Source organism: Eretmochelys imbricata, chromosome 7 (assembly GCF_965152235.1).
Source record: "Eretmochelys imbricata isolate rEreImb1 chromosome 7, rEreImb1.hap1, whole genome shotgun sequence".
Lineage (NCBI taxonomy): Eukaryota > Metazoa > Chordata > Testudines > Cheloniidae > Eretmochelys > Eretmochelys imbricata.
Window position 1 is genome coordinate 45,118,536 of NC_135578.1, and position 26,084 is coordinate 45,144,619.

Below are 26,084 nucleotides of genomic sequence, written 5' to 3' on the forward strand. Positions count from 1 at the left end.
GCAGCCAGGGAAGAAAGCCCAGGGGCCTGTTCGGTCTGCACGTCCCAGCATTTCTTGTCCTGGCGGCAGCCCCACAAACCTGCCTCCTGCTGGGACCTTTCTTCCAAAAAATCATTGTGGATCCCATTAACATTAGATTCAGTGGGACGGGATCAGTTCCTGATAAAAGGTGTTAATATTGGGACTGCTGTTAAGCAGCATCCACTGTATGTATGTATTTAATTATTGCGCCATTTTTCTTTGGGTTTTGGCTAAAAGCAGAAGTTTCAAACACCAGTAGAAAACCAATTCTCAGAGGAGGTGAAGTGCAGAGGACATAGGACTGAAATTCAGGAGACCTGGGGTAAAACTCTGGCTCCAGTGTAGTCCGTGGGAGTTTTGTCACTGTGATCGATTGAAATCCTCCACCCCCATTCATGCTCTTACATCACTGACTTCAGTGGGGCCAGGATTCCACCCCTGGTTTCTGTTCTGTTCTTGTGAGGATCTGCAGTGCGACATTGGGAATGTCAGAAGCCTGACCAGTGTAAGTTCATTACCCAGTCTGCCCCTCCTTTGGTGTGGAGTGGACACACATTAGCCTTTGCACTTCAGCCAAAATGCACTGATTTAGGTAAACTATAAAACAGATTTACTAAGTACAGAAAGATTTTAAGTGATTAAAGGTAGTAAGCATAGAAATGCAAGTTGGTTACCTAAGATATAAAAGTAAATTTCCAGTCTGAGTTCTATAAATGAAACAGGATTTGAATAAAGCAGTGTGTCATCCTGATAGATGGTATAAATAGGTCGCTGATCTTCAATACACAGGCTGGAACTGCCTTCCAGCCCGGGACCACCCACTCCAGTTCAGTCTTTGTCCTCCAGATGTTTTTCCAGGTGTTGAGTTATGGGGGGAATGAGGCCAAGTCATGATGTCGCTTCCCCTCTTTATAATTTCTTCCAGTTTGTTGGAAAGATGTTTTGCTATGAGGTTGGTCAAGCAGTCTCCATTGTCTACGTGCTCTCCCTGAGAAGTTTCCATTGTATATAGTTCCTGGGATAGTGGATTCTCTTTAATGGGCCATCAGTACATCTGGCTACTCCACTGTTGTACCTGAAAGGCTGGATGTGGATGTTCCCAAACTCACAACGTATTTCAGTAACTTATACAGCAATATTTCATAACCTCACATACAATGATAGCACATTCAATCCAACAGGATGTTAATGTTCAACAGATCAGGACTTTTAAAATGATACCTCACAAGGCATACTGTGTACAAAACATATCATAATTATATGATAGTGGTGAATATGGGGGTTCCTGGGTGTTGCTTTGAGTGCCACAAACATTCTCCTGTAGGATAATCTGAACCTTTGGATGACAGAAAATGGAAGGGAAATGTGAACAGCCAAGCCAGAAGAACTAGCTCCCAGTACAAAAAGGTAAAGAGGTGTTACTGAGAATGCCAACAAATTTGTTAGGAGACAGAATTAGCACAGAAATAGAAGGGTTGCAAAAAGGAAGCACTGCCCCCGTATGTGACTGGGAGAAGAACATGGGCAGTGGAGGAAGGACCAGTATATGGAGCAGGTGGCTGCCTCAGTTCCCAGTGACAAATTTTAGTGTCCAGGGCAAATACTTTGCTTCCCATTTCCCCCAAGTACCGAGTACAAGTTACTGCAGAGTGCTCAGTTTCTCTCATCTCCCACTGAAGTCAACTGGAGTTGAGGATGCTCAGCACCTCACAGGAGTAGCCTCTTTCTCGGTGGGTGGATGGGTGGGGGGGATTCTGGCCCCGAGGACTGTAAAGGGATGTGCAACTAAGAGTTGACCCAGAGGGCATCACGAGCATGTCAAGGGAGGCTGGAGAAAAAGTTGCTCATCTGGCAACAATCTGCTTTTCTCTTGGATCCTGCTAAAATGTCCATCATGCAGCTCTGCTTAATTTTCACTTCCTTGCGTGCTTTCTCTGTGACTCATGAGCAGACACAAGCTGTTTGGTCTCATGCCTGATACTGGCTTGGCAGTAAGACAAATTGCATAAGCAAAGCAGCTTAAAAGTTGCCATTAATGGCTGATACAAGCCAGAGGGAGAGATGCTAAGGGAGAAAGTGACTGGGAAATATTCCACACCTCCCAGGAGGCTTGGGTGGAACTCAAGAATTCTGGTAATAATGTATCAGAGGGAAAGGTAATCTGGCCTTGTCAGTCTTGCTTTTCGCCACCTCCCTGAGTCATACTGTCTCCATGTTTTCAAAAGCTCTTTCTGTTAGAATCAGAGTTTCAGTGCGGGGGAATCCTGCGGGCTGAGCCCAGCATGATCTGATAGAGGCTCCACTAGTTAACAAACTGCTGTCCTCTTCAACCCAACCAATGGTCCATCTCCCTTACCTCCACTCCCAGGAAGCACACACCTTAGGGCCCAGAGACCTTGGAGCACTTCTCTCTGTTGGAGTAAAGTTCACTCTCAAGGCAGGTATTGATTTGATCCTTTGGTTTCAGTGCAATTCTTTTCCCTCCATCGTATTACTGTGGTTGTACATGAGTGACCTGGGGAAGCTAGACGTTGGTGAGGAGCTCCAGTACCTTCCAGAGCATTGCTTGCCCCTGCTGGCTGGCTCTTTGCAGTACCCTCTCCAGCTGCCAGGCTTTTAGAAACATTCTCCCATGTTTCTCTGTGATCTCCCCAGTGCCCTCTTCCACATACTGTAAAGGCAAAGAGACAGAACTGAAGCCTAAGTCTCATTTTACACACACACAAAGATGAGCAAGGAGTACAATGAGCACAGCCTATTGAGAGCAGCCTTCACAGCTCTGCATTTCACAGCCCTGTCACCAGCACTTGAAGGCCAGCAGTATTAACAGTTACTGAAAGACAAGGAGTGTTCCTCACCAGTTGGAGACTGTCAGCTCTAGCAGCTCTGAATTTGTCAAGAGAGAATAATTATCTCACCTTTGTAGTTTGGGGTTCTAAGCATTCTAGATACCAAGATGCCAAGGTGTGGAGTCTGGGTGCATTTCTGTCTGCTTGCAAGACGTTCACAGCTGAGATTCATGTGTGGAGGGCCTGGATCTGTAATCCTTGGGTAGCAGAGATTTCATTTTAGCTTCATTTGGAAGGTGCGAACAGTTTGGTCTCTCTGAGAATGATTTAATTTTGTTTGCCTCTGTATCAGAAGATGCTGCCCCCTCATCCACTTGGCCAAATGCTGCCTAGTAGCCCTGTTCCAGTGTAGTTTAGAAAACCTGCCTGAGCAGCAATGAGTTTACATGCCATATGAAAGATCAAGATCCTCTCTTTAAGTGAATGGGAGCAGAGGATCTACTCAGTACTTTGAATAGAGAACATTTTCCTCATAGGTAAGAAAAGTAACCTGGAGAAATTCTCTCTCTTCTAAGAGCTTCTACAAACTTTCACAGTGTAGGCTGTACAGCATGTACCAAGGAGTAGTGAAATCACACTTCTATAGCTCTCTATCCCCTTAACCTTTCTATTTCTCTCTCTTCCTTTGCTACTCCACTCTCTCTGACAGCTTAAGTTAAATCAGTTTGAGTGCCTTATATTGATTCAACCAAATTGGTTTGTAAACTCTGTTAGTTAAATTGTTAAACTTCTGTATGTAGACAAACCCTTACGTATCTTCCTGGCATCTCGATCAGTAACCCAGCAAATAGCAATGGTGAAGACAGAAGGCCCAATTCTCAGTTGTCCTACACTTTGTGTAGCTATTTACACCCAATCAGAATGGTCATTTTTCACATCCCCTTTGCTCTGCCTCTTGGGCAGTTCTTTACATCTGTGCAAAGGAGAAGCAGGTACGGAGTAACTAGCATGGCGCATGATCCACTTGTCTGTCGTGTTAGTGTCGGTTGTCTTTGGCTATGTGTATGGCACTCTTTGCCCTTCCAGTATGTTGAATGTTGTTTTTTAGTTTGCACTTAGCTGATGTTTCCACTTCTGTCCTCATGCACTCCTTATAAAGGTTTAGAAACTGCTTCAGAGTAATCCACAACGGGCAGAATGTTTGGGGCTCTGAAAACCTGACCCTGCTTCCATTTAAGTAATCGGCAACACTGTCAATTTCAGAGGTGCACAGGATCGACCCATAGGCAATATTTTGAGAGGAAACTTTAAATGAGCTTTAGGGAAAAGTATCATTCCCTTTTTATTTTTCCTAAGCCCTGTGCCCACTTTTGCAGCATGAGTTCCTGCAAAGTGTCTGAGCACCATGCAGCTGTTTTTCACGCGTGCTGAGTTTCCACAGTTACAAGTCTGCTACTACTTGAAGCCAGTGGAATTTGCAGGTGCTCAGCAATCCTATAACTCATGATCAGTAGAGCTCAGATTGGGCACCAAACACAACAATTCTCCCAAATCATTAGCTACTTGGAAAAAGTCTCAAGTGTCATGTCCAAAGTCAGTGTCAGAGCCAGGAATAAAACTCGCATCTTCTGGCTACTGGTCGTATGCTTTAGCCGCAGGACCAGACTTCATCTGAGACACAGCAGTGGGCTCAGCTAGGTCTCCTATTAACATATTCTTGTGTGGCTTTGTTTTCCCACTTTAGGTTGATGAAATAGTCACAAAAATGGGTAACCTCTCCTTTGTGGTGCCCAGGGTTCCTCAGATGCTCAGTGCAGAGTAGGCTAATGCAGGCAAGTGGCAACACAATCAATCACACAACCATGTTCACAGGAGCTGTCCCAGTGACATGATGGCATGGGGCCAGCCCTCACCACCAAGCTGTTGGAAGAATAAATGTTCCCGGAGCTACCCGATCAGTTTTCTCCAATAAAAGGAAACTGGAAGCTAGTTGGGTAGCTAACCAAGATGGTCATGTTGAAAGAAATAAGGAGGTTTTTTAAATCAACAGATGAGTTTTCCCACACACAAGTGCAGTCCTACCCCCTCAAGAACAGTCAAGGGGAATCCCTGTGTTGAGTAATCCCGAAGAGTGAATTCCTCTCTTCACCCAGGAGAGGCTGTGTCCCCCAGGTGGTGCTGGGCAACCCCTGATAGACAGGACAGGAGAAGCCAGGTTTGAATGGACATTGATTTAAGAGAACCCCTCTTTCTCTCTTTCTATCATTCTAAAACCCTTCGCATTTGCTGAATGTCACCTCTGTCAGCCCTAGCAACTGAGGCCACTTTCAGAGGGAGATCACTATAGTGTGATTGCTTGCAGAGAGCCAGGCACCCTGCCGTCCTGGAGAAAAGGTTATGGCCGAAAAGGAGCTCTGCCATCATCAGGAAGGCACAAGGAGCTTTGTGCCTCTCCTCTTCCTCTCCTCCCTTGCAGACTGGATCTCTACTCAAAGGACTAGCAGACTGGATCTTGCAGCTTTCCCTGAAAGATGAGCCAGCCACAACAGGTTATAAATACCCCTTTTATTGCTCCTGCAGGGGAGGGAACGCAGCAACACCCAGACCCAATCCCTTTTGCTTGGCTCAGCATCAAGTGACGTAATGCTATCCTTTAGTCATTTCACCTTTTGCTCTCACCAGACGGCCAGATTCCACCATGGCTAGGAGCAGAGTCTGGCCTGGAGGGGCAGATTCTGCCCATAGCTTGCTGGATGTGGAAGGACTGTTGGTAGCAGAATCAGTTCAATCAGGACCCCCGGAGTGCTCACAGCATAGGGTGTCCGACTGGACTCAAGAGGCGAACAGAATAGACAAAGGGGGTGGGAGGGTGAGCTGACAAAATGAACTGAGTAAAGGGTGCTAGGCCCACTAAGGTTACCCTGCTCTTCTCCCACATGGATTGGAGGAAACCTTCTGACAACCACCATCCCCAGCAGACAGTCCCAGTGCCCAGACAAGATACTTGCACTGGATTTGACCCCGAGTGGCCTCTTACCCCTGTGTCTGGCTCTTCAAAGGATTGACTGGAGAAGCTGTCTTACCGCAGAGGCGCACTGCTGATTGGTGTCAGGAGACCAGTGAAGAGGATGGATGCCCCTGCTGGCAACAGAAATGTCCCCAAAATGACCAGATTTCCTTTTAATGTCTCAGGACAAGTAAAGCTAGGACACAGGCTTCTCACTGCACTAAAATTATACTGACAAATAGATGCACAGTGGAAGGAGGGGACGTGGCAGTGGAAACCAGGAAGGGTCTGGGTTTGGAGCACAGGGTGGTGCCTGGCAGGAGATCAGGCCCAGCAGAAGTCAACTAAAACAATGTAAGATTCTGAGATAAACCCCACAAGTCAGGGATGCCACTCTGTCTTTAACCCTTCCTATGCTGCCCATGTACATGGAGTGAAATCCTAGCCACCATTGAAATCAGTGGGAGTTTTTCCATTTATTTCATAGAATCATAGACTATCAGGGACCTCAGGAGATCATCTAGTCCAACCCCCTGCTCAAAGCAGGGCTAATCTCCAATTTTTGCCCCAGATCCCTAAATGGCCCCCTCAAGGATTGAACTCACAACCCTGGGTTTAGCAAGCCAATGCTCAAACCACTGAGCTATCCCTCCCCCAAGGGGTCAGAATTTCATCGACGGCAGGTATCATCTGCCACTCAGATCTTTGCTGTGTAGACAACACAGTACAGCCTTTTGTGGCTCACTGCCAGACTAGGGCCTCACTGGACACATTTCTTCACAGCCAAATGCAATCAAGTTTCCATTTCTCCATTCTGCACTGGAAGGAACGTGCCTAAGCAACTGGAGGCTGAGGAGGGCTGAGACACTGGTTCCAGGATCTTGGCAGCTGGGCTGTGGGGTTCCACTGTCCAAGAAGGGTCTCAGACACTGGGCTATGTATCTGGTGTTTGCCTGAGAGACCCAGAGCTAGGGATAGTGACCAGTCACCTAACAGCACTTGAGATTCAGCAGTTGCCATCACAGATTGGTGTCCACCCAAACAGAGATGGACTGAGCCAGGTGGTAATAGGGGCTATATTAAGTTTGTTGAATTGTATTCCTAATTCTTCCTATGGTATTCCCATCATGTATAAAGAGCAGGGGAGAGAAAAGTGTAGAAAAGTGCATAATTTTCTTCCTTTTTTTCAGTTGTGGTTAATTGCACGACATTCTGAAACACTACAAGTGTAGAAATAACTTCCCCCCACATCCAACTTTTCTTGCTGCTTTATTATGTCAATATGTATGAATATACTATGATCTTGATAGGATGGCTGTGTCAGCATGGGAGACTTTTTGCTTTGTCTGTCTTCAGATCATGTGTTCAATAAAAATAGTCTTGCTGGCTGATGTATGCTAAAAATGGGATTTTGAATGCACTTAGCATTGGCTTAACTCTAATCCCAATTAAATCAGTGATAAAACTGCCCTTCATTTCCATGGGAGCAAAGTTAGACCAACACTGACTGCTTTTGAAAAGTCTGACCCCAAAGTAATATAAAAATATTCATTTTGTTAGATATAAGAAGGTAAGATCCTTATTAGACAAAGTTAAAAATGCCATTTTTTCCCTTGCAAAAAACCTGAAAACAAATCAACCAAAAAAAAACAAAAACAACCCTGAAAATTTGAAAATTTTCATTTTGGTCATTTCTATTTTTCATTTCATAGCTCTGCTCCTCATTATTAATTGTGTGTCGCTCTAACAGCATATTAGGCACTATGAGTACCTAATACATGTGAGTTAGTTATTGTAGAATAAATCAGCAGTTCTCAAATTGTGGGTCGGGACCCCAAAGTGGGTCATGACCCTGTTTTAATGGGGTCACCAGGGCTGTTTTAAATTTGCTGGGGTGGCAGGGCTCAGGTTACAGGCCCCCTGCCTAGGGATGGAGCTCTTGGGCGTGGACTTTGGCCCCCCACACCAGGGGTGGCGGGGCTTGGACAGGCTTGGCTTCCATCTCCCCTCCTGGGGTTGTGTAGTAATTTTTGTTGTCAGAAGGGGGCCGCAATGCAATGAAGTTTGGGAACCCCTGGAATAGATCCTTCAGAGAGGAGCTAAAAGTCTCTGTGCTCCACTACCCATTTCAGAGTGGCAATGGTTAGTTAAGATAAGATCTCCAGTCTATTTTTTTATCTAATAAGAGGTACAAGAGAGAGTGGAAAATATTAGTCTTTTGTTCTTTAAATAACAAAAATTGAGCCAGTCACATGACAGGCACGAGCTGGATCAAATTACAGCAGAGATGTAAAAACTCAACAGTTCTGAGAGTATCGGGAAAAACAAAATCTCTGTAAAAGTAAATATGGGTTAGGGTTTCAAGGCAATGTGCCAAATTCACCCTAGCGTATTCAGTGTGTACTATGGAGTCCAAATAAAAACTGATATTTTTTCTCTTGAATGATAGTCCTGGATTTGCAAGTTAAGCATATTCTGGTCAGAAGGAGGATCCCACACAGATTGCAAATAATACCACATATATCTGTGCTAGAATGTGGATTTCTGAGCCCTTTTTTTTTCTTTTTCTTTTTCTTCTTGCAGATGAAGTGGAAGGTGCCGGATGAACAGCTCTTGCGACTGCAGCCCTTTGTCTATCCCCGCAAAGTAAGTATAGCATGAGCAACAACAGTCCAGGCTTGTCTGCACCACGTTGCTGAGGTGTCCTGAACCTTCAGGAATCTTCTCTAGGGCAGTGGTTCTCAATCTTTCCAGACTACTATACCCCTTTCAGGAGTCTGATTTGTCTTGCATACTCCAAGTTTCACCTTCCTTAAAAATTACTTGCTTACAAAATCAGACATAAAAATACAAAAGTATCACAGCACACTACTACTGAAAACTTGCCGACTTTCTCATTTTTACCATATAATTATAAAATAAATCAATTGGAATATAAATATTGTACTTACAGTTCAGGGTATAGTATACAGAGCAGTATAAACAAGTCATTGTGTGTATGAAATTTTAGTTTATACTGACTTCGGTAGTGCTTTTTATGTCACCTGTTGTAAAACTAGGCAAATATCTAGATGAGTTGATGTATTCCCTGGAAGACCTCTGCATACCCCCACGGGTACGTGTACCCCTGGTTGAGAACCACTGCTTTAGGAGACAGAGTGTTATTCACTTTTTCAAGTCCATTCGGTCCTCTGCCTTCCTACTGAGTTTGCCAACAATTATTTGACTGGTGCACTTTTGTAATGCTGCTTCTGTCCACAAGAAAATGGATACCCTAGTGGAAATTCCAGAAGGTTCTTTTTGAATTGTTCATTTGGCTTCCATTGAACAATTCAGTGGAAGACAAACAGGCCCATTTAGCTTGTTCAAAATCTGTTTGGCCACCTGGAAAAAGGGAGCTTTTTTAACTTTTTTAACTCTAGGGCTGAGACCAGCTCCTTTCAGATAGGTCGTCACCATAAACTCAGGCCAGATTTGTTCTGGTGCCCTTCAAGTGAGTGGTGCTCTGTGACTCATTACCTATCAACCAGACTCATCCAGCCTCCCTGATAGGCAGCAGACTGTAAAGCTGATGAGTGAAGTAAGAAGGATTGGGCATTTCATCGTAATTTTCCAGGACATTCATAATGGTCAGTTGACCACTCTCTGCCAGCACATGCCATCCGGAGAATCCTACGTTCTCCAGCTATTGTTCATGCCAGGGAGCTGTACAAGTACAAATACAGTGAGACCACCACCAACATACGCACACCAATGGTATTTTTACAGGTTTCTAAAATTATCCTTTTCCTCTACCTCCAAGCCCTCTACAGTTGCCCATGGGGTATTAAAGCCCCTTAGCTTTACATGCAGAGGGAGTTAAAAAACAGTCTTAACAAAAATACCTCTCTCAAATATTTCTAAACTAGCTCATTTGTAAAATGTGGTATATGCACACAACGTAGTAGAGTGGGATAAAGGTTGTCTCAGCATTCATTTGGGATGATTTGCATAACTCATTCTCTTGTGGCTTTGATGTTTGTGAATAATGCAGCCATCCTAAATTTGTGCTAATAAGTCTTTGACTGCACGCTACAGCACCATGTACTGTATAAATCTCCAAGGGTTTACATTTAAATTGAAGCTGGTTAAGGAAGACAGAGCTAAATTTATCACTAAGGTTTTTAAGTTTTTCTCTCTATTTCTCTTCTGCTTAATAGTTTTTTTTCCAAATGTGTTTGCATTAAGTGATTTATTCTGAAATGACCCATCCTGTTTGGAGAAGAACAGGAACTGAATGGGTTCTGGGTGCAGCTTCTGGGAGGAAAAGTACCTGGTCAGGGTGCTCCTGGAAACATGCTGAGTGTAGCTCCTGAGAGGAGAGAAGCAAGGGCTTATAGCTCCAGACCAATGGGTTAAGCGTGTGCTGTTTCAGAACTCTTGCTTTTTGCATGGAGCCCTCTGAAGCACAAGCACTGTGTTTACACGGAATGATCTTGCGCTAAATGTGGTCTGTAAGCACAGTCCTCCCCCTCCCTGCTCTGTTACATGAAAGTCTCGTTGTGTTTCATCGTAAATTAAAGAGGCGGGAAAGATGTAAAATATCTAATCATATATGCACAGACTGAGGCTTTTTGTGACTGCTGCATAAAGCAAACAGTGAAGCACGCACAGAGCTTGGCAGCAGCTGAGACAGACACCTCTCCTGGTGCTCGTTCTTGCTGAGTGTCTTTTATGGTGATCTGAGTCAACTGGATTCATACCTGCATAGGTGGGAGGTTTAAAAAAGAGCCTTGGCACCTTGATTGTGAGCAGTGCTAAGAATGGGTCACGTTCCCAATGGAGGAGAGAATTCGAGGGCTGCCTGTGTTACGGGGTAGAACAGAGAATCCAGTGCAAAGCAAAGAGAGAGGTGGCTGGCACAGTCTCCCAGCTGATACCAATCGGTATATCTAGGTTTTTATATGTTCTCATCACCATAGTATCAGTGTAGGAGAAACTTTCATCTCATTCTAAAGAGGCTGAGTAACAAGTTGAGGGAGAGAAGGCTGCAGAGAATCATGTGGGGTAGTTGGCCATGATTTTCAAAAAGAGAGGCTTAAAGTTAGGCTCCTAGAGTAAAATTCACCAAGAGCCCAACTGACTTAGGAGCCTTTCAGTGGGATATAAGCTCCTGAGTCAGTTCGGTGCTTTGGAAATTTTTACCCCCAACTAAGTTTTCAGAAGTGCTGAGTACCCACTGGGTATGTCTACACAGCCAGTGACCATGAGCCTCCACGTCTAGATCGACAGACTGAGGCTTGCGCTAAAAATAGCTGTGTAGACAATGCTTTTAAATTGTGGCTCAGGCGGAGCTTGGGTTCTGAAGCCTATGGTGAGGGATGCCACCCCCCACCCTGGGCTTCAGAGCCTGAGCTCCAGTCTGACCCACAGTGTCCATACAGCTATAGTTAATGCCATGGCATGATCTCAAGTCTCAGGAGAGAACTTTGCTCTGTACATGTTCACAAACATCACTTTATCCAACACTGAACACAGTCACCATTGGGCTAGAAAAAACATTACAATAACGTTACTGTCAAGCTAACTAGAGTGGCTTATGACCATGAGTGCCAAGCTTAGCACAGACTGTTAAGGAACAGGGCACAGATCCCAGATGGTTGTGTGTTCTATATTTAGATTTCATCAACCAAGTATCAAGTATGAACTCCTCAAGCACTACAACAGCCATTAACATGGAGTCACAGACAGTCCCTTTGGGCACTCGGGTCTATCTAGACACCTACGCAAGCTTGCCTTTGTGATAGATGGTCTCTTATACCAAAAATCATAACAATATTCAGGTTACTCCCAGTCACTTACCCCAGGTCAGTTGTACCTTAGATCTCTCCCCAAAGACAGCACCTGTAGCTAATCCTCTAATAAACCAACTAAAGATTTGTTAACTAGGAAAAAAAATTGAGAGTTAATTACAAGGTTAAAGCAGGTAAACATATATACCCATACAAATGAGTTACAGTCTTAGGTTTCAAAAGGCAATAGAAGCTGCTGTAATATGCAAACTCCATATGTTCCTTATGGCTAACCCAAGCTGAGCAGCTTTGGGATCCCTTGCTTATGCTTAGAAATATTGCCTTCTCCAAATTCCACAGTGGTACAGTTCCGACTGGTCAGGGACTTTTATTCCCTTCCCCCAGAGCTCACATGGATGCACCAAGTATTGGTGCCTGCCTCCTCTTCATGGGTGTGCGGGGCGTGGGAGGGCGATCTTCACTGCCAGTGTCCTTTGATGTTTCGCTATGACTTATGGGGTTTCAGTTGGCCTTCTTGTGTGCAGGACCAATGCTTTACATTAATTAACACTTCTTTCCTGTTTGGTGAGTTACACGATTACAGAGGTTTACAAAGCAAACACTCCATATAACTTCATACCATGGTCCAACCATAACCATACCAAGTGAGATCAATACATGCTGCATCCTACAAGCATTTCATCAAGACTAAACACTCAACACATTCTTAGCAAATTAACATCTATGTTAACAATGCTAGCACACAGATGAGCCAAACTGGTTTCTCACTATGCTTTTATCAGTGTTCAGTGAGGCCTGGGGGCCTTGGCATGAGCTGGTGGCTCATAGTTACCTAGAGGTTTAGGAAAGAAAATGAAGATCCATGCATCGAAACTGCATCATTACCTAGAGGGCCTGGGATTTCAGGAGACCCACTCAGATGGGAAAGCCTGAGTGTTAGCTATAAATACACAAAAATATGGCTGACTACCATGACATAACATTCAAAGGACATGCTGTGCCTGCCAGTTTACAGTACAATCCGTCCATGGAGTGTTCCAGTAAACCTGGAAGGAGTTATGGGACAAAGTGACCACAGCCTCTGAGCCTGGGGGGATCAGTGTTCTTCAAACTGATTGAAAGTTTGCCAAGTACAGTTAGTCCTCTTGGAATTAGACCACGCTCAGTAATTCCTTGTGCATTAACTGCAGCCTCCTGAGTTTACTTTCTGATAGCTCACAAGTGTTTCATGCAATTCTAGATCTTTGGGCCCTGGTGCAGCTACATCTGGCTCAAACTGAAATATGTTTAGCTGACCAGAATGGGTGTTTGCAGTTTAAACTGATGTGAGGTTCCTTCTCTTTCCATCAGGCTGATTACCATGAATTCCGTTGCCTTAATTTCAGCTCTCCGTGATTCTAGGAATAGGTCCTTGATTAAATGCTCGGAAACTAATCTATTTTTAGTGCTTCAGTTACAGTACAGTATACTAAATATAGACATGAGTCCAAATCAAAACCCTAGATCCCGGGTTATGGGGGTGCTTGAGATCCTTGCCCAAATTTAAATTTTGTTGCTTGGGCCCATCTCTAATTAAAGCTAATGGGCCAGATCCTCACCTGATATACCTCAGCATTTACACCAGGTGCGTATTTGGTCCAATGGCGATCCGAGTGGCTGCAAAAAGCCTAGCTTCTTCGGTTCCTGATTCCAGTGTTAAGATGGCAATACTGAATAATGCCTCAGGTCAATGGGGAATAGAACTCTCTAAGGAGCAGCAGGGCAATTAAACCTTTTGGGTCGCGTTTGGTGTCTGAGAACTCTGAAATCATAACTTGGGTGAGTTGAAAATGCTTATTTACATGCAAACCAGCCCAGTGGTTTGCTGACGACTTTGCATTGCTCACTCTGATGGAGGTCCTGTCCTCCTTTTTGCAACAGAGCAATGCTGAAGCCAGCTAAAGGTAATAAAAATATATTCCCCTCAAGCTGTGAAACCTGAGAGACAGATCTGGCAGTGCAGAGAACTTTGCAGAAGCCTCATGACCAGACTCATTTACATCCTGCTCCGTTGGAGCTAAGGAAATATTTTATGTGGCTAGCACTTGTGATGGACCAATAGCCCTGGAACCTGAAGTCTTCTCACTTGCCAACTGACCAGTTACTCTGCATCATAGGGAACAGCAATGGAAGCTGCTTGTACATCTTTCTCAGTAGAAAGTTGTCTTGGCCCTCACCAGGTGGTCACCTGTAGGGCTGATGTGCTCTACAGACCATTCAATCATTGGCCTCTCTGCTGAAACTCTCAAGAAGGACACTGGTCTACTAGGAACCCCGTTGAGACCCACCCACTCAGTTCACCTTGGCTAATAACTTTCAGACAATAATGACTTGCAGTCACTGCTAGCCAAGGTTGGGGTTGAACCAGGGCTTTAAGGTGAAAGGTTGTGTAATGCCTCATCCTGGCAAGCTGCCCAGACACTAGCCTCTCCAACAGAGCTCCCTTTTGTCTTGGCTCATTACCACCCCTCCTGAGTTTCATAGCTAGCTCCCGGAAGAGTAAAGTAGACTCAATCTGATTTTTATTTTCCCTTTGTGTCTCTCCCATTCGTATGCTGAGCGCTGCTATTTGTCTCTGCTCTGAGTGGCACCGTGGGCAGTCACTTGCTCCTTGTCACTCTCAGCATACTTCACCTATGAACCAGATTATTGCCTTTAAAAATGGAGACGTCCCTTTCTATAGAAGTTTTCACTGGAGACTACCGGGTAAGGGTTATTGTAAACTCCCTCCATGGACAGCTCTGCTGGGAATGAGCCCAATTTCCAGTCAGCTTTTGGAATTTGTATTGCATGTTGATAAAATAGTCCAAAATAGCTTCCATAAGCTGGGTGATGTTGGAGGGTTCTGTATTTATTTCTGGGAAAAGTTTAAAAAATACAGTAGGTCACACTATAACTGAACAGGCCGTGCGGTGGTGGTGGGGAAACGGAGGGAATGATCACTCACCCAGTGATCTGATCTTTGGTGGTTTGATGAATTCAGCCTCTTTCTGCTTGTGAGCTTCTTACAATGTCCAGGAAGTTATTTGATAAAAGGAACGAGCCCAGCTTTAGAGCAAGGAGTTGCAGAGCTGGCAAGGAAGGAGTGCTCATACAGCCCTGCCAACGCCTTATTTTCCTCTGCCTTCCAAGAACAACACAGTGTTCCATTGCCTGCCGCCTCCTCAGCTGGTGCTGGGAAGAGCAGCTGAGTTTAGCTCATTGTTCCTGGAAGTAACTGAGATCTGAGCATTCTCTGCTGTCAGGAACTGCTTGCACAGAAAAAACGAGCAACTCTGAATCCTTCTGCCTCACTAGTGCACGTATAAAACTCTGCATCAAAAGAGACCACATAGTTGTTCACAGGGTCCTCAAAAAATGTACAGGGCTCTCTCCCATAAGCCTGGAATTTGGGAGCAATTAGCATATTCAGACTATAATGTAACATCATGTACCCAATTCATCTCTGGTGTAATTCCAGCAAGTTCAGTAGAGTTCCACCAGGGCCAATTTTTTTCTTTGTTTAGCAAATTGAAGTAACATCAGCTATTCAGCCAGTCCACATGATCTATCAGCCAACTATTCCACAGAGTCTGTGTTTGAAGAGAGACCTTGCCTTGCAACCCAGAACAGGTGGAGCAAGGGGCCATTCGAATGTGACTACCCCAGGAGGTGGACTCGTCTTGTAACAGACAGTTCCATTGTGACTATGCCCTGGGGATACTGGAGAGGAGGGTATTCAAATGTTAATGCTACTTGAGGACACAAAAGATATTAATGCTACTTCATACCAGGCTATTAGGGCCATATCCAGACCTGGTGTGAGTGACTGACTGCAAACTCCATTGAATCAAATGAAGTTATAATCACTTCTATCAGGTCTGAATTTGGCCCATAGATAGGTGGATGGTTTGGGGAGTCATGTGGCCTGGGTTTTTTTCCTGACTGTGCCACAGACTTGTTGTGTGACCTTGGGCAAATCATAGCATCACCTGTTGCTTCAGTTTCCCCATTTGTAAAATGGGCATAATGATACAGAACTACCTTGCAGGGGGGACAGTGAGGCTTTATTAATGTCTGGAAGGTCCTCAGAGGGAAAGAACTATAGAAATACAAATTATTACTATGCCACTTGGGAGGTGCTCCCTGCGAGGCTGCTCAGTTCAGAGTCAGGGATAGAAGAGCTCTCTCTTCAGGCTAGCCCAGTGCTCTAATTGAGCAGCCATGTGAGGGATCTGCAGTCCAGTCTCACACTCTGTCCCTGATGTGCTATGCTCTTTTTAACTTCAATACAGAGTGGTGGCAGAGAAAGCTTTAAAATGAGTGATCAGTGAGGAAGTTAAAGCTAGAGCAATAGATTCCTTAGTTCCTGGAATAGAGTCTGGCAGGAACAGGTCTAGTAGTTGGGGTATGAGGACATTTTTCCTAAGGTAGCGAGTCTGCAACAAGTCCTGATGGACAGGAGAATCTGGCACTCAGATACTGCGGTGATGGATGGGCAGTACAAAACCCCGAGACAGACTAAAGACAAAAAATTGTCTTCTCTTGGGAAGGCTAGTCTTCGATGGAAGGTTAAGGAGAGCCAAGAACAGGAAAGACAGAGAGAGCCCTGCTGAAGTGTGTGGCTTTCCAGACATCTAAGCTGGGGCATTCAGGCCAGCTGGGGGACTGATGGGCTGGAAATTGCTCTGGGGCAAACTATGGCAGATACCCTGGCTTGGTTAGCTGTGGTGTAGAATGAGGGACCATCTGTGAATACTCTCATTGCTGCCTTCCTTGGTCTGCAGAAGAAGAGCCTAGGAGGTATTGCCATATCATTCACTCCGGGATTAGTTGATGGGAAGGTCCGTGTTCAAGAGGGAGAAAACCCACTCTGGTTTAATTTTATATGCTTAATACTTCGTCACCCCTCCCCTCCCTCCCCCCCCCCCCACACACTGTCAACATGGGAACTTGCAGACATTCAAGTTAAGGCTTTACTTTCAGCAGTCCCCAAACCTGATGGTGTAAAGCTGCACCAAACAAACATTCTCTGTGCTCTGGAAGCCCTTCCCCAGAACACAGAGAACCAGTTGCATGGATACCCCTTTCTCCTTCTGCCCTCTGTATGGCCCATTACCAGAGAGCAGGCTCTGCGGGCTGGGGCAATAGCAAACTTTTTGCCCTTCCCTGTGCTCTGGGGATGTGTGTATGGCCCAGCCGGTGGCATTTGCATTACGATGCTGACAGCCTCAAACGTCTGCTGTTGCTGCCATACTTGGGTTCCACTGAGCAGCGGAGAAGGTGCCATGTCAGACCGGGCTTCGTCTCAGGCTCTGTTTGTTCTTTGACTGTATGGCTCAGCCCTCCTGTTACGTGCAGCTTCCTCTGGGTCTGTGTGAATTCTTGCTCTTGATGCGCTTCGTTGGGACCCTGACACAGCACTGACTGTGGTGTTGAGGAGCCTTTCAAGTTTCTCTCTTCGGCTGCCTCGATTCCTGGAATCGGCTCAGGCCAGGCAGCAGCTTGAAAAAACACTAACCAGAAAAATAAGCACACTTCCACTTGATGCGTTCCTATAAACGTTGCTGCAAAGGGAAAACCAGAGCAGTGCAAGATGAGCTGAGACATCCTGTGTGGTGAAGAGGTGCTGGCAGCTGAGTCAAACTCATAGAAAACAGCTAACTCAGAAAAATCCACCCATCCCTACACTCCGCTCCAGAGGCAGCTTCATCCAGATGCCATCACCATGGGAAGGGGAGGGGAAGGTAGGGGGCAGCATGACAGTGCCTGTCCAAAGTAGCATACTAACTAGGATTTCCCTGCAGGTCTGTGATCTCACATGTTGCCTATGGTAACAACATGTTGCTGCTCCTTATTGCTGAGTAACAGTCTCTGACCTCTGCTTGCCCTTCTACCAGTTAGCGAGAGCTTAACATGCACACACACACTCACCACACCGCTAAACCAGTGACACTGTTCACAAAGCCGAGCAAAGAATTCCAACCAACTGAAATGCCTAGAGAATTTTGAATGAGTTGTCATTTCTCATTTTTCAGGGGTGGTTGGGTATGTGGATTAAAATCAACTTTTTTTGTTTTTTTGTTAATAGAAACTCTGGAATCAGTTGCTCCCTGCTGAGACTAAAACACTGCTACAGTATTCTCTTTCATAGAAGGCATGGCCCCATAACGCTAGTCCAGAAGAGCCTCTTTCATACTGCCTTGAAATGAATCTTAGAAATATCAAGCAGAGAGCTTTTATTATGACTGATATTAGAGGAGCACCTAGAGTACCCTACAGAGACTGGGGCACATAGACACATACTGTGCCCAAAGCTCTTACATTCCAAATAGGCAAGAAAGAGAAATGATGGGAGGGGAAACAAGGCAGTTGGGGTATGTCTACTCTGCAGCTGGGAGCCAAGCAGACAGACAAGAGCTAAAAATAGCAGTGTGGCCATCACAGCACTGACTAGCCACCTGACCTCAGACCCAGGGGGACAGGTGGGTCTGAGCACCAGTGGTTAGCCTGAGCCGTCACTCCAGTTAACTATCCACTGCTGCTATTTGTAGCATAATACCTTGAGCCTGTCTCCTCAGGCTTGGAGATTTGCTCCCCACAGCCCTAAGACATGCCCAAAGCAGAGAAGCTATTTGCTTGAGGTGATATAGCAGCCTAGTGGCAGAAACAGGACTGGAACCCAGGGCTCCAGGGAGCCAGCCAGTTTAGTATCAACACCACCTCGCAATGTAGAGTTAGAGTGGGTTTCTAAAGAGCACAGAAACTGAAGATTCATCTCCTCCCACCTCAAAGCATAAATATTGTAGCAAATCTGCAGGCATCGGTCTTTGCTACAGCTGCTCAGCGGCATATCACAAGCACTCAGAACTCCAGGGCAAGTGGGACTAGAACTCAGCCCTCCAGTTCCAAAAATCACAAGCCTTCTACAGCTTGAGCTAAAGACCACTTGTGCACACCCCTCTTTGAAAATCTATAGCAAAGCCATGCTCTCTGGGAAGACCTCTCTAGAAAATATACCTATTAAAAGCTAACTTTCCATGCAGCAAGGCCTGGATTTTCCCACCTCCCACTGTATCATGGGTTTTCCTGTGGGTTTTAAGACAGATAAACTGGGAAAGAGAGAATAAAAGGTGCCTTTATAAAAGTGCTCGTGACAGGTTTGGGGGACCTGCTGAGAAACAGCAGAAACATACTTGCATTCTCACCAGCACAGGAATATTACTGTGTTCAGGGGCAGTGAGCACTTGACAATTTTCACAACCAATCTCTCTTTTCAAATCGCTCAGACATTGCACAGATTCCTTTGGGGCAGGAATTTTCCAGGCCTGGTCTTGGCCCAGAGGAGAATAGTTTGTGGGGGGAGATGGTTGGTTGGTTGTTGTTTTGTTTTTAATGATGGAAACATGGTCTGCCAGTTTTGAGCTTGTGAAGATGTCTGAAAGCTTCCTGCAGCAGTTAGTAGTAGTAAGATTAGTAATACTGTAGCACCCAGGAGCCCCAGTCATGGGCCAGGACCCTGCTGTGGTAGGTGCTACACAAATGCAGCACAAGCCCAGAGAACTGGCTCTGGACCAGGTGGGGAATCTTGCTGGAGCTAATAATACCACGTGAGATTCCCCCAGTGCCCAACTTTGTGGTGAACAGGCATGAAATAGTAAATACCCTAGAAACCCAACACCTAGAAATCCCTGGCTTTAGGGCTGTGCTGAGAATGAAGAGGGGTCCTCCCTCAGGCAGCTGCCTGCTCCCTTCCTGCTCTTTCTCTGCCTGTCCTCAGCAGACAATTTCTTCTATTTTCCCTCCACCCTCCAAAACCCTCAGTTTCGCTCATTCCCCTCCTGCTCTTTTGGGCTCTCCTCATCCCCTCCCTGCTTCCCTCCAAAGTTTCTCTTGCTCCCTCTAATGTTTTCTTCTTCCACCAACCCCTTCAGTGCTTCCCATCTCTCTCCCCCCGACCCAGTTCCCCTCGTCTCCCTGCTCTCCCATCTCTCCCAGCCACTCTGGATGTCCCTTACTCCCTGTCTTTCCTTCTCATCCCTTTCATGCCTCACCCCCTTGAATAGTCTCTTGTTCCCTCTCTTTTCCCTTTCTCTCCCACCCTTCAGCAGTCTCTCTGCTCTCTCCCCTTAACCCCCCTTCTGACTGCTTTTCACTATGGCCTTTGCACTTGTGTCCCCTGTGCAACCGAGAAGGAGCAAGTAGACTAAACAAGAGGCTTCTGCCAAATAGTTGCAGAGCTCTTGATAAATTCAATGTTTCTGCTGCTCCTTGTTCGTCTGGCAGCATGGCAGGCAGCCCAGCATCCTGACTCCCACTTGATGAGCTCACCAGGAGCTGTGGTCGTTTATTCTAAGAAATCAGCTAACATACAGTACTCAGTAGAGGCACCCCTCCCCTGGGAGAATCAGCAGAATTAAGATGTTCAGTGAGCTGTCTTGGGGATTACACAATCTTATCACCTCCCGCAAGGCCTTGGAGAACAAGACTAGCACTACATGCACTGAGTCACACTTCCCCCTGAAACAGTGCAGGTTCCTTGACTCACATCCTCTCACAGGAGTGCTGCTTTCTTACATCTCTGTAGCCAGATACCCCAGTGCAAGCACAACAGAGACAGAGATGTAAAGGCAGCTGGGGCTTTAAACCAGAATGGAAATTCCAACAGGCTCCACTAAAATCCTCCTATTTGTCCCCATTGATTTTAAGTGGAGAACCAGTCCCCCGGGAGCCAGTACACAACAGACCCGTTCATTGATCGCACGTTGTGGAAGGCAGTAAAGATTGTTGGTCGGCCTATGGGAACTAACAGGAGCTAGCTGAAAATTTTCTCCTATTCTTTTTACTCGGAAATAGCCCTGTACACACCCCAAAATTATAATGCACACAAAGGCACACACTTTAGGACAGGAAGTTTATTAACAGAGTCATCATCCTGCATAATCTGGATATAGCATGATGAGTGGAACTGGAGAAAGAAGGTCAGGTTCCACAAGGGACTGCATTTGGTGTGATATCAGGGGCTCAGGCATGCAAACTGAGCCAGGCTCTTGCCAGACACACGCACACCTCTCAGCAGGTAATAATGGCTTGTATGGATGGTCAGTAAAGAGTGCCTTCCTACACCGCTACCTCTGTTGACACAGCATCTGCAAGTACCTAGCATTGACACAGAGCATCACTCTGTAGCAGTGAGTGGTGCAGTGTCTGTTGGAGTTGCTGTCGCTCTTTGGTATTTTTCTTAAAGCCCCAGCTCCTGGACTCATGTGATTAGGTGAGAATCTCAGCTTTCATTTTTATTATATATATATATATATATATATAAAAAGATATTTCAAGCCCTTATGATTACAGAGAAAAGAATTTATTTGAGCATAAGCTTTTGTGAGCTACAGCTCACTTCATCGGATGAAGTGAGCTGTAGCTCACGAAAGCTTATGCTCAAATAAATTGGTTAGTCTCTGAAACCAGAGAAAAGAATGTAGGCATGGCTGTGTGATGGCTTTGTGTTGCAGGAAGAACCTGGGTGGGGCCTACACACATTGTTTACACTGGCAGTTTTATGGAATCTCCCACCAGTGGGAACACTAGTACAGGCAGGCCCCTGGTGTTTTTGCCATCATGTTATCCAGACTTGCTTTGAGAAGCCTGGCAAATTCAGGCTGGAAATAAGGCACATGTTTTTAGCAATTAGAGCAATTAACCATTGGAATAATTTACCAAGGTTCATGGTGGATTCTTCATCACTGTCAATTTTTAAAACAAGACTGGATAGTTTTCTAAAAAGTCTGCTCTAGGAGTTATTGTGGGGAAGTTCTACGGCCTGTGCGATACAGAACGTCAGACTAGATGAGCACAATCATCCCTCCTTGCCTTGGAATATATGAAACATGATAAAATCTCCTAAGCCCTGTCTGCATAGCACTCCCACTATTGCTATCATAGCATAGGCTGTAGCGGGAGATTTCCCAACCATTGTCACTATAGACACACCCCAGGTGTTCTTGTAAATTTTGCATCATGAAGCCAGGGCTCAGGGTAGTTCAGTTCTTCCTGTCTCAGAATTCATTATAAGAGAGTTGGCAAAATGGAACATCCTTTCTGATGTGTTAAAGTCTAACTTAACAGAGCAGGAGGGAGTACATTCAGTACTTATCTGAGAACACTGGAAGGATCTTAAGGAAAGAGCTGGAGAATGAACAACATGCCCAGCTGCTTCTTTTGTGAGTTTGCTTGTATGTTGGCTGAAGAACATGAGCAGGCAGTAGCATTATATTCAGAGTCTTCATTGAGTACTTTTTTTTTTTTCCCAGCCTCAGAAGAGTAAGTTCTTGAGTAAAGATTTCCTCACACTACCCAGGTAATAAGTAGTGACCTGGTTTAGTTTTCCAGGAAGTTCAGCTTTCTCTATTTAAGTGTGGTGACCAAGCTGTGAGTTTAAGTACTGGCAGTCCTATTCTAACTTTCAGATTACATGTTACTGGGAATCAGAGTAGACTTTGGCCTAGGGTGAGGTTATAGTGTTCTGCCACTCTGGCAGCAGAGATGATAGAGGAAAGGGCTATTTGCCATCCAGCAGGAGTGTGTTCTCCTCTGACTTGGTAACTGCTAATAGCTCAAAAACTCCACTAGCCAGTGGTGATGACCCCATGTCTCAGTATGGAGATAATTGTCCTGCATTCCATCCAGTTATGGTTTTACAAAGTAAGCAGGGCTGTCACAGAAGTGTTCAAACAAAAGTAGCCCTGCCCTTGGGAGTCATTCTCTATGAAGCCATATATTAATTTCAGATTCCTAAGAAGGGTAAAGACACCCCCAACTTCTGTCTTATATACTCCTATATTTGGAGAATGGAACCCAGAGCCTTGTGTCCCACTTCAAGAATAGAAGAATCATTGTGGTACACCTGAGAGTGGAGCATCAGCAAGGGAGGGAATTCCCTATAGCAAGTGCCCAGGGCATTGCTGTAAAAGCCAGGAATTCAAAATGTAGGCAGATTCTAATTCCAACAGCCAGCGACTGTAGGCGTCTCAAACTGGGAGAGCTCTCAACAGCTAGTTATCCTGTCAGTCCCTACATGCATATGTGACGCTGTCATTGCACTTTATTCTGATTCCTTTTTGAGCCTTGGGCATTTAAAGGCAAAAGTTAGAAGTTGCAATGGATGGTTTGATTCCAGCTTGTAATGTCTGTCTACAGCAAGGGTCAGCAACGTTTCAGAAGAGGTGTGCTGAGTCTTCATTTATTTACTCTAATTTAAGGTTTCACGCACCAGTAATACATTTTAACATTTTTAGAAGGTCTCTTTCTATAAGTCTATAATATATAACTAAACTATTGTTGTATATAAAGTAAATAAGGCTTTTAAAATGTTTAAGAAGCTTCCTTTAAAATTAAATTAAAATGCAGAGCTCCCCGGACCAGTGGCCAGGACCCAGGCAGTGTGAGTGCCACTGGACATCAGCTCACGTGCCACCTTTGGCACACGTGCCATAGCTTGCCTACCCCTGGTCTACAGCCTTATTCTGCCTGCACTAACCTAAACTTAAAGGGCCAGATACTGGGCCCCCTCCCAAGTGCCGTAGTTAAAGCAGAAACTGAGGCTATCCCGAGTTGACATAGCCAGCCCAGCCCATACCCCTGTTTCCCCTAAAATAAGAAACATTCCAGGGGTGGTGAGTATGGGAACAGCAAAAGGGGAAAGAGTGAAGCACAATGTGCCCAGCTGTGATCCTGTGTGGCACAGCAGTCCTGCTGAGTTTAGTCTCTTAAACCAGTTTGGCCCCTGGCTGCACCAGGTTGAAGGAGTTGGAAAGGTGTCATAGTACCACCTAATCTCCTCCCTCCCCCACTTCTCCAGCATCACTGAGAGTTACACTGGCACATGTGGAGATCCATCCCCAAATGCAACATTGTTTCTGCAGGCAGGCAGGGTTTTTTCTCTCCTAGTATCCCTGACATAGCAATAGGTCTATGCTGTATGTCACACGCCAGGAAAGAGAGGCCGTTCCTGCCCTTGATCTTGCCATCTAAATAATTCAAGACAAATGAACACTAGATAAGATACAGGGCAAGAATTCAGAAAGGGGTCATAAGGAGATGATTAATGATGCAAGGAGCGGTGGAAGAGCATTTATTCAGGTGGAGAGACACTTTGAATTTTCATTTGGAAATCTTGAAATTCTTGGGATGGGAAGGAGACTTTTCTCCCAAGCACTGGGGTGTGTTTGGAAATACAAATTAGAGTTTGCTACACAGCTGTCTCTGTGCCTCAGCCCGACAAGTCAGCAGAAGGGAAAGACTGTTCAAGCGAACAAAAGGCAGTTTTGACGTCAACGCCGGGGAGTGTTGCCCTGACAATGGAAGGTGGAGCAGGGGAAGGAATCTGCAGTTAACAGGTTCTGGACTGGAGTGTACCTTGGCAGAAGGATGGCAGCTGCCCCTAGTTTCTAGGAATAATAGATCATTTCTGTGTTACTCTCCCTGGCCCAAGTTATGTGAGTCAGTTTTCAATTCACCTTCCCCCACAATAAAGTCAGTAGTCCTGGCAAGCTCTAATGTCGGGTTTCTTAACCTGTAGGTCGGGACCCAAAATTGGGTTGCTAGAATGTTTCAAAGGGTGGCGTGGCAGCTCCTGTGACTCCTGTCCCACAGGGCTGGCTGGGCTCGCCTCCCAACTCCAGGCCCTGCAACCTATGGGGTCCCAGTGCCACTGAGGTTTAGCCCAGCTGTCATGATGACAGGAGTCTGTGTAGGCCAAATTTGAGTGAATCGCACTGCAACCCCGTGAGCCAGGTCAAAACTCCACTCAGACAAATCTGATCCAGTCTGAGAGTGGGGCCAATCCTGAGCAGTGCTGCAACCCTGGAGGTTGCAATGCTTGGAGTGGAGAGCCAAGCCCAGCCGGCCCCACGGCACAGGAGCTGCCACTGTGGGGTGAGTGCCCAACCCACTCGGGCGACAGGACCTGCTGAAACCACCCCAGGGCCTCCACCCCCAGACTATTTACTGAGTCGTGACAGGCCATAAACATTGACAAATGGGTTCTAAGCCCAAAAAGGTTGAGAACCACTGCTTTGTATTTCCAAACATCCAGTGGTTCTCAAACAGGGGTACCCATACCCCTGGGGGTATGCAGAGGTCTTCCAGTGGCTACATCAACTCATCTAGATATTTGTCTAGTTTTACAACAGACTACATAAAAAGCACTAGTGAAGTCAATACAAACTAAAATTTCATACAGACAATGACTTGTTTATACTGCTCTATATACTGTACACTGAAATGTAAGTACAATATTTATATTCCAATTGATTTATTTTATTATTATATGGTAAAAATGGAAAATCAGCAATTTTTCAGTAATAGCATGCTGTGACACTTGTATTTTTATGCCTGATTATGTAAGCAAGTAGTTTTTAAGGGAGATGAAACTTGGGGAATACACCAGGCAAATCAGACTCCTGAAAGGGGTACAGTAATCTGGAAAGATTGAGAACCACTGCTCTAACCCACACCACCCATCCCGCACACTCCTTTCCACTAAGAAACTGTGCATGTCATTGTTCCTTTCCTTGCTTTCATCAGTTTGTTTCACGTATCATTCTTTCAATAGAGCTTTTGTTAGAAGAATGTGTTGTAATGTACTGCAGTGCACGTGTGTGTACCACAGCTCTCTGCTGGATAGAATCAGAATTGTTCAGTTGCTTGTATGTAGTCCCTGTACTGCTAACAGCTAAAGGAGATTCTTTCTTAACTCAAATGACAGGGCCCTGTGGACAAGAGTTCTGTCCTTCCGAAGTTCCGAATGGCCACAGTGTAACAGTGACGACCCTGAAGTTCTGGGAAGCTGGAATTTGTTACAGTACATGTACTGCTTTACAGTAAAATGCAGTTGAAGGGTCCAGGCCACTCTCAGGCAAACTTTAAAATTACTAAGGCTGGACCAAACCCCCATTAAGCTGGAGTGTAGTTTGTTTCGTACTTTCCTTTCCCATCTCTGCATAGATTCCTGTGTATCAGTGAATACTGGTTCCCTGTCCAGTCCCCCTGGACGAGGAGCCCTGAATCCGAACACTTTGGAAAATCTGAATCTGAACTCCATGGTTCAGGCCCATTGCACTTTGAAATCTGCCACCGTTTGGCAAAGGCCCCTTAAGATGCAATTTTGCATGGCTGCATTCAAGCCAGGATATTTAAGGTTAAAGCTCAGAATCTGTTGTTCACTCACTGCTACCCTGTCCTCAATTCACTTTGTTGATTCTAAGTACAGAATAAAGATAGTATGCAGACCCTTCTCACATGTTTACCCAGTCTAGTGCTGTATATAGGTAAAGGGGAGCAAGCTAAGGTTGTTCTTCCCTGGGAATTTCCTGCCTTTTGATTTTGGGCCAGGAGGAAAAACAAGTGCATTTTTCATTTACTTAACGTTTGCCCTTAATTAAATAGCTGATATGA

At 45.4% G+C, this 26,084-nt stretch overlaps 1 protein-coding gene across 1 annotated transcript in view; it reads left to right on the forward strand.

The window, feature by feature from the left end:
* HEMK1 (HemK methyltransferase 1, mitochondrial release factors N(5)-glutamine) overlaps positions 1-25,850 on the forward strand; it is a 97,938-nt gene extending 72,088 nt beyond the window's left edge. The window contains exons 13-14 of the mRNA XM_077822349.1: positions 8,401-8,463; positions 25,396-25,850. The gene's annotated coding sequence lies outside the window, so the exon portion shown is untranslated. The remainder of the gene's footprint in view (positions 1-8,400; positions 8,464-25,395) is intronic.
* The last annotated feature ends 234 nt before the right edge of the window (positions 25,851-26,084 follow it).